This window comes from Saccoglossus kowalevskii, chromosome 21, assembly GCF_978046115.1.
Source record: "Saccoglossus kowalevskii chromosome 21, keSacKowa6.1, whole genome shotgun sequence".
NCBI lineage: Eukaryota > Metazoa > Hemichordata > Enteropneusta > Harrimaniidae > Saccoglossus > Saccoglossus kowalevskii.
The window spans coordinates 25,107,242-25,116,362 of NC_140661.1; the positions used below are offsets into that span (position 1 = coordinate 25,107,242).

At 33.1% G+C, this 9,121-nt stretch overlaps 1 pseudogene across 1 annotated transcript; it reads left to right on the forward strand.

The window, feature by feature from the left end:
* The first annotated feature begins 3,697 nt into the window (after window positions 1–3,697).
* Window positions 3,698–8,655, forward strand: LOC100377399 (mucin-5B-like; annotated as a pseudogene). Its single transcript, XR_014928047.1, has 8 exons — window positions 3,698–3,742; window positions 4,219–4,255; window positions 4,564–4,836; window positions 5,036–5,308; window positions 5,702–5,962; window positions 6,851–7,111; window positions 7,836–8,102; window positions 8,542–8,655. The product of XR_014928047.1 is annotated as a mucin-5B-like (transcript).
* The last annotated feature ends 466 nt before the right edge of the window (window positions 8,656–9,121 follow it).

The following is a 9,121-nucleotide window of genomic DNA, read 5'->3' on the forward strand; positions in this document are numbered from 1 at the left end:
TGGTTTATTCATAATCTTTGAAAAACACACTATAAAAGTATGATTTCATCGCTATTTAACGAATGACTACATTGTACTAGTATGTGTAGTACTTTTGTTCTCCTTTTGTTCTTTGTTACAAATGTTCTACATTTGTTGAGGTGAAAATAGTTTGTATGAGGTGAAAATTATATTATATTATGCCTGGTTCATGATCGTAGTTACCCATTGCAACTATAGACGCGCATAATTCTGGGATATGTTAGCGTAGATGAATATATATGACAAAACCGATAGTTTTATCAATGTCTTGTTGTTGACTAGTGTATACACGTTCCTCTGAGTATCTGAGTGACATTGGCATGGTCATCTTCATTATACATGAACCTGACATGTAACAACGTTGTGTCTGTGTTTTGATTTATGAAATTGACGGTAAATAGCTGATATAATCCTAATATAATGTCAGTTTTATATAAATATATCGCGGAAAACATGAACTAGCAGAACCATTACTTTATTAGTCAAACTATCCCTGTCTATTCATCACACTACCCATCACTTTTAATTGTTATCCCTGTCTATTTATTATTCTGCCCATTACTTTTATTTAATATCCCTGTCTATTCATCACGCTGCCCATTACTTTTAATTATTAACCCTTTCTATTTATCACACTACCCATTATTTGTAATTGTTATCCCTGTCTATTTATTACACTGCCAATTACTTTTAATTATATTCCTTGTCTATTTTTCATGCAGCCCATTACTATATATTCTATGTCTCTTAATTTTGCTTGTGCTTTAGCCATATTTTACTCATCTCGTACTCAAAATACAATGACATTATGTCTGGTATATAATCCCTGATCCATATCCATAATGGTACAACATTTCTGTATGACAAAATAGTCAATATATCAGTTTTAATTATTCCACATTTCCTTGTATGCGTTAGCGAGACATTTGATTGGTTTGTAATATTGTAATAGTTATTTAAATAAGTCACAACGGTATTAAAGGATAAACTGAACTGTATATCGAATGCAATATTTCTATTGTTCAACTAGAAAAGTATTTTAGATCAAATAAAAAGGTGTTTTCGTTTTTGTTCATTCGTAACCTATTCAATATATGACGAGAACATTCAATATATTTTGAGTATTGTCTGTGCAGATATTTTGTTCCAACGATATCTTGAAAATGCTTCAATCAATGTTGATGAAATTTGGCTCAGACATAAAAAAAATATTTAATCTGTTGTTGCTAAGTATGTTGTTCATAAAAAATAAATTGTATCGGTGCTTGAAAAGGTGAGTTTGTTGACTACCATTACAGAAGGATAAGTGATGCATTGTGGGTGAACATAGCAGATAGCTGAATCTGGTTTGCATTGAGGAAATGATTGACTAATAAAGTAAAAGAAGTGTTATGTTAAGTGAAGCAGTACAATATCACAGATGAATGGTTGCTGTACATTCTTATAAAGGATACTAATGTGAACTCAATTACTATAATACAATATAAATATATTTTTTTAATAATGTTAATTCAAGGAAAAATCATTATCATTATGTATGTGTAGATTTTATTTTTATGACATACCTGTTAGTACTTTTTAACAAATTATCAACTTCAATTATTTTCAAATTAAAGACTAGTAGACCCCGGGGAAAGCTGGCCACATAAAACAATACATATTTAAATTATCCATGTATATTATCACTTTTTGCTATAAAGTCCAGTGTAATGTTGTTTCTAATAAAAATCAATATCAATGTATGGTAGTAATTGTTTTGTCGGAAAAAGGAATACAAAATTGACACCAATTAATCGTATGGATTAGTAGCTATTTTCAAACAAAATGTACAACCGATGTTAACATTAACCATATTAATCGGTCTAGGTCTGCGCTTGCTACTGTATAAAGGACGCCTGAATCTCCTTTTAGCTCATTAGCTTGTCAAGCAAGACGTTACAGCTCATATTTGCCCATACTTTCCCACACTTGGTTCACTTTTTTTGGAGGACAGTGAAAGTTATCGGTAAGTGTTTTTGACGCTGTGTATATGACTTTGGCAGTAATTACTGCCAGCACGTTATGATTGTTTGTTGTCACGAGTTTTAATGCTCCAGAAATGATTATACATCTATTTAGAAACGAAGACGTAAACAGTCCAGCTTGCTGTCGAGTGACCTAAAGTATTTAATCTTCGCCTGAACGTATTTTGTCTGACAGAAACTATATATTCATTTTGTTTTCCAATCAGTTTCATTGCCTGGTGTACAGCAATGTACTTTCTACACCTTTACCATTTTACCAACAGGGTTGCGCCGCGGCGTTAGTGTCCGGCTTGCACTAAAATGTTAGAGCAGACAGAATTTTTTGTTTCGCAGTTTTGGGGTTATGTTATACGGAAAATGATCATACCTGTATTGGATTAGACACTGTAGTCTATATTGTGAAGCATTGCGATAGATTAGAAGATGAAATTACTAACCAATGTTGTGTATGGTAAAGCCCAAAATACACGTTACCCTGAGTATCTCTGAATTGGTGAGTCATTATATACATAAACAATTGACTTACTTTCAATAACATTTTTATTCTGTGTCTTCAAATAATTTCAAATTATTTGATTATGTCGCAATTGGTAAATTGTCGTGTTTATTAGATATACACATGCATATTGTTCTAGTTTGTTAGATCTGTGATTTGTAACAGTATTATACCTAAAATGATCCTTATAATATTCTAAAACTTATAGAACGATTTGTGTGATTTCATGTTACAAGCCTATTTTGAAGCTTGATTTATTCATAATCTTTGAAAAACACACGGTAAAAGTATGATTCCATCGCTATTTAACGAGTGACTACATTGTTAGTGTAGTATCTTTGTTCCTTTTCGTTCTTTGTTACACATTTTCTACATTTGTTGAGGTGAAAATTGGATTACATTATGCATGATTCATGATCTTAGATACCCATTGCAGCTACAGCCGCGCACACTTCTGGTATCTGTTGGCGTAGATGGATATGACAAAACCGGCTGGCTGTTTCGATTTTTTGAAATTGACGGTAAATTAAAAGCTTTAGCCGATATAACCTAAATAAAATTTTATATAAACATAAAAAATATTATATCATATTTATTAGTCACGCTATCCCTGTCTATTGGTCTTGCTGGCCATTACTTTTAATTATTATCCCTGTCTATTTATCACACTGTCCATTACTTGTAATTGTTATCCCTGCCAATTTATCACGCTGCCCACTACTTTTAATTATTATCCCTGTCTGTTTTTCAAGCTGCCAATTACTATTTATTCTATGTCTCCTAATTTTGCCTGTGATTTAGCCATTCTTTACTCATTCCATGCTCAAAATAGTATTTGTCCACAATGACATCATGTCTGGTATATAATCCCTGATTGTGGCACTTCTTTTTTTAACAGTAACAATTGATACAAATATCAAGGTTTGAAAGTATAATAGATGTCTGAGCCTATTTTAGTAATAGTAAAAGTAATGTTATTTATTTACTATTGTTTGAATCTTCACAGTAACAATACAGTACAACACAGTGCTTACTTTCCTAAGTCGCACATCTTTGTTATTTGCATACAGGTTTGTATTATCTGTCAATATATAATTTTAATGTTGATAGTGGTATTATTAAATAACATATTTTTCTTATTTCAGGTTTCTGAAACATGAAGTTAGCTGGTTTACTTGTGGTCTACACGGCCATAATTTGTGTAAGGTTACCAAAAAATTCAACGTCGATCAGCTTTATTATTATTCAGTAATTTTACATGAACCTATTATTCGTAATTTATTTAGTTCCAGTTATAATTATTATTCAAATAGCACAAGTTGGTATTTTATGATACAATATTTTGTGCAATAGTCTCTACCTAAGTCATATTGTTACTCACTAAATTATTATTATCACTTGGGTTACTAAGCTCTATCAAACTTTCCTCTGGGTAAGCGATCATAAAGATATTTATAAAACAATAAATGTAATCGATGTTGGCTAAAACACTTCAGTATATTAGCCCTCCTGGCAGTATATTAAAAATAGTAAATATATGTTTTGTTTTTTGTTTTCGGTTCAACCCAAATCAATTGTATATTAAGAAAATTTCAATATAGTTAATGGTATGTGCATGTGAAATGTGTTCAGTCTTCAGTTAATTGTGTTAATTCGTCTTTTTTCTCAATACACCAGCAAACCCATTTACTGCGATCTGTAACTGCTGTCACTGGTGAGTTAAATCTTATGCCTTTCACCCATCAAGTTACCATGTCCTGAAGACATTACATAAGAAACACAATGTGCTCTCGCAAACAGAATCGTATCAATGCACTAATAAATATTAATAATGAAACAAATCACATAAACTAACTACTTGTGTTGTTAATGTGCAAATGCCTCTATATATGCCTCTATGCCTGTATATGCATTCATGGCCTGTTATTAAAGATAGTCAGATGTAGATATCAATATTCGTTCAATTTGCCAACTAAATAAAAATTTAGATTCATCACTGGTTGTTTACAATTATACACACAGGGTGTTACAATGGTTATTGGACTGAATGGTTAGATAGAGATAACCCTAGCGGTACTGGCGACTGGGAACCTACATCACTCGCCATAAGTTATTTTGGAGATGAAATGTGTTCTGACCCTTCTGCTATACAAGCACAGACTCTAGATGGTACTCCAGCATCAAATACTGGCGAAGTATTCTTTATGTATTCGGTTTCAGAAGGATTTGCATGTAGAAACATAGACCAACCTGATAATATCTGTCTGGATTATAAAGTCAGATACTGCTGTCCAGGTAAGACAACACTGCATGATTGCGAGATGAGTTAAGAGGTAAAATGCACGTAGCAACGTACAGAAATATTATTCAAATTCATAGTCAAAATGAAATATATAAATGCTGTATATGGCTTTGTCATAATGTTATCTTATCTTTGTGACAAAAAGTTTCACAAGAATTAGAAAGCCACTAACTCAAATTTATATACACACAGTGTGTAATGATGGTTATTGGACTGAATGGTTAGATAGAGATAACCCTAGCGGTACTGGCGACTGGGAACCTACATCACTCGCCATAAGTTATTTTGGAGATGCAATGTGTTCTGACCCTTCTGCTATACAAGTGCAGACCCTGGGTGGTATTCCAGCATTGACTACTGGTGAAAGATTCTCACAATATTCACCTACTATGGGATTTGTTTGTAAAAACAGAGTTCAACCTGATAATAGCTGTCTTGACTATAAAGTCAGATACTGCTGTCCAGGTAAGCTAACAACACGTAATTACAGACGAGTTTAAGAGGTAAAATGCAAATAGCAACGTACTCAAATAATATTGAAATCAAGATTCAAAATGCAAAATATATTTATTACAATAATGACACCACAAAAACGAAAGAGTAATTGGATCTGATATAGCTTAATGCGCTACTACTGCAGAACCCAAAGTTACAATTATAAGCGCATTTAATTAAAATTCTACATGTGAATACATTTGATAAACCTCACCTTACTAAAGTGCGTACTGATAATATCTGACGCGAGCTGTGCGAATCGACAACTAAAAGTGTGTCTTGTGTTTTTTGCTTATATATAAGGCATACAAATCATGCTTCAAAATCATGATTTATATAATAATTAATCATATATATCCACAGAATGTAATTATGGTAAATGGACTGGCTGGTTTGATAGAGATAACCCTAGTGGTACTGGTGATTGGGAACATACGGTACACGTGCAAAATAGAATTTGTTCCGCTCCTTCCGCGATACAAGTACAGACCCTGGGCGGTATTCCAGCATTGACTACTGGTGAAATATTTTCTGAATATTCTCCGGACGTGGGATTTGTATGTAAAATGGCAGACCAACCAGATAACACTTGTCTTGACTATAAAACAAGATACTGCTGTCCAGGTAATAATACAGCATAATCGATTTCATTTCGTGGACAATAATTAATGAAGTTAGATATTACACCTAAGACAAACTCCAAACGAAGCAGGGACTAAGGTGATTACTTATAGAAGAGTAGTAATACTATTTTTTGGCTCGTCGCTATTCGGTCTGTTAAAACACATCTTTTGTAGAAATACGAACGACCATCATCAACCAACTATCATTCTGATGTACATCACGGACAATAAAAATGTAGTTTAGAATGGTGACACTGTTCGTATCTTTTTAAATAAAACAGAAATTGACGCTGTTTATTTTTAAACTTTCGAGCTGAATCGGTTTCCACGGACAATATTTAATGAAACGTGAATACTGTACCACATATTTTAAAATCAGAAAAAGCAAAAAAAATTGTTATGTGACATTTGTTAGTAAAATCATGTAGCTCCAATAGGTACAACTCTTCTCGTTGTTATTGCAGTTGCCCACACGAGAATGTGTGAGGTTGAAATGATATCTACCATTCAAGATTCAGTCGTCAAAACGAATCAATAAAGTTTCTTATGAGTATTATAAAGAATAATTCGAAATTGCTGTAATATTTGTAACTGATTATATGTTCATTCATTTGTCGGCAATAAATACACTTTTTCAATGGTAAAGTTGTATCATTTAAACCTTTTAGATATTCCGCCGACGAGAAACAAATTTTCGGTAGAAAAATCACTGTAATCGAAACATTTTGACCAGTTGTATAACTTAATGTGCAATTCCCCCGCCTCTATAGTCTTTGTATGCATTTTTTCTCATGGCTTATTATCGGAGATATTCAGATTTAAAAATAAATAATTGTTACGTTTGTCCACTAAATAAAAAGTGCCTTGTAATTTATAATTATACACACAGAGTGTGGTGATGGTGATTGGACCGAATGGTTTGATAGAGATGACCCTAGCGGCACTGGCGATTGGGAACATACGGTACACGTCCAACATAACATCTGTCCTGCTCCTTCCGCGATTGAGGCACAGACCCTGGATGGCATTCCAGCATTGACTACTGGTGAAGTTATTGCTGAATATTCTCCAGACGTAGGATTTGTTTGTAAAATGGCAGACCAACCAGATAACACCTGTCTTGACTATAAAACAAGATACTGTTGCCCAGGTAATATTACAGGATAATCGCTTTTATATAACACCAAAAGCAAACGAAAAGGGCTCTAAAATGAATACATATAGAAAGGTAGTAATATTATTATTCGACTCGTATATATCTTATACATTCAGTCGGAAGAAAAGCATTCTTTTTAGATAAAACATTGACTAATATTGAAAGTCGTTCAATCTTATTTACAACAAAGACGGATACAAATGCAGTTGTTAATATTGACACCCGCCATATTTTTTGAATGAGCAAAAGTACAACAAAACAAAAATTGTGCACAACTTATTTTCAGCTTTTCGCGCTGATTTGGTTTCCGCTGAAAATATTTAAACAAGTATTCTATTCTATCATTTCCTTCACGATAGTAATTTCCAAAAGTTTTATCCCGGCTTCCAATGATCTGTAAAAGACCTCTCATTGTAATCGAAACATCTTAATCAGTTGTGTTAAATTATTGTTTCAGACGTTTTTCAGTTCCCATCACAGCTCTTCCACAGTGACCAAAATAACAAATATCTCTAAGAGTAAATAAATAAATAACATTCAATAGAAATATCCTTAATAATTGTCATTATGCAATTCCCTATTTATCCAGACTTTGTATAAATTCATGGCCTGTTATTGGAGATAATTGGGTTTAGAAATAAATATCTGTTTGAATTGCTCACTAAGAAACAAACACGTTGGGAGATTCATCTCTGGTAAATTATAGTTATACACACAGTACCACAGTGTGACAATGGTTATTGGACTGAATGGTTCGATAGAGATGACCCTAGCGGCAGTGGCGACTGGGAAATTACGGCACTCATCCAACATCGAATCTGTTCTGCTCCTTCTGCAATAGAAGCACAGACCCTGGGTGGTACTCCAGCATTGGCTACTGGTGAAATATTCTCCTCTTACTCCCCCAGCGCTGGATTTGTTTGTAGAAAAGTAGACCAACCGGATAACACCTGTTTGGACTATAAAACAAGATACTGCTGTCCAGGTAGCACAGCATATTTGAAATACACTTACATTATTGTTTTAGGGGTTAATATCTGTTGTCAATTGCATCGATCAATTCGAACATTAAATTAATATATACCATGATCATGCAATTAAGATAAACGTGTTACGCAATTGAAATGAAATTAATCTTCTTTTGAATCGACTGAATTAAGTGTTGTACGATTTTAGTCACGTGGGTTTTAATTCTGCCGGTCGATCATCCATCCAATATATTCTACTGAAGGTAAACTGATTCCCCGACCATAATCAATACAATATTTATGTGGCCATCAATACTGAATGTTCTTATACTATTGAAGTTATAAAAATTAAACGAAATCCTAGAAATTTGTGAACTATTTTGCAGTTTTTGTAGTTGTGTATAAATGCTGGCAGTTCGGAATATAGATTAATTACTGTTGTGTTTATATTCACAGCTTAGAGCTACAAAAGAATTAGACTGACGCCAAAGCAGCCACTGGAAACTTGAAACGAAGCTATATATTCGACACAAAAGTAATACATGAAATAAATAAATAAATAATTACCAGCTACTCTGTGTTATATAGCACTTTCTATAATCAGCAATCACGTTGGTTACATTATATGTACCGATAAATGCAATAAATTATAAATCGTGCACATACATAATTGTAGTGTTATTTGTTGGGATCTCATGTAGAATAATTAACAAGATTTAAAGTGTGCGTATGTGTGTGTTTGTATAGAAGTAGAAGTGGAACCAGTGGACCGGGTACACACCAACAAATTCACAAATATAACATTCAATCAGTAATAATTTAAAATTTGTGCTATCAACATAAGGATATTAGTCCTTAATATGGACAGTGTGCTACAAGAGGGGTTATTTCTTTCTCAGCAGTGAGACAAATGTCTTGTCTTCCCAGGGAGAGAATAATTATATTTAACAACATTTTCCTTATTTTAGAGGCACTATGTAATTTATCTGTGTTCATTTTAATCTGGTCGTTGATACATAACTTAAATATAACTGTT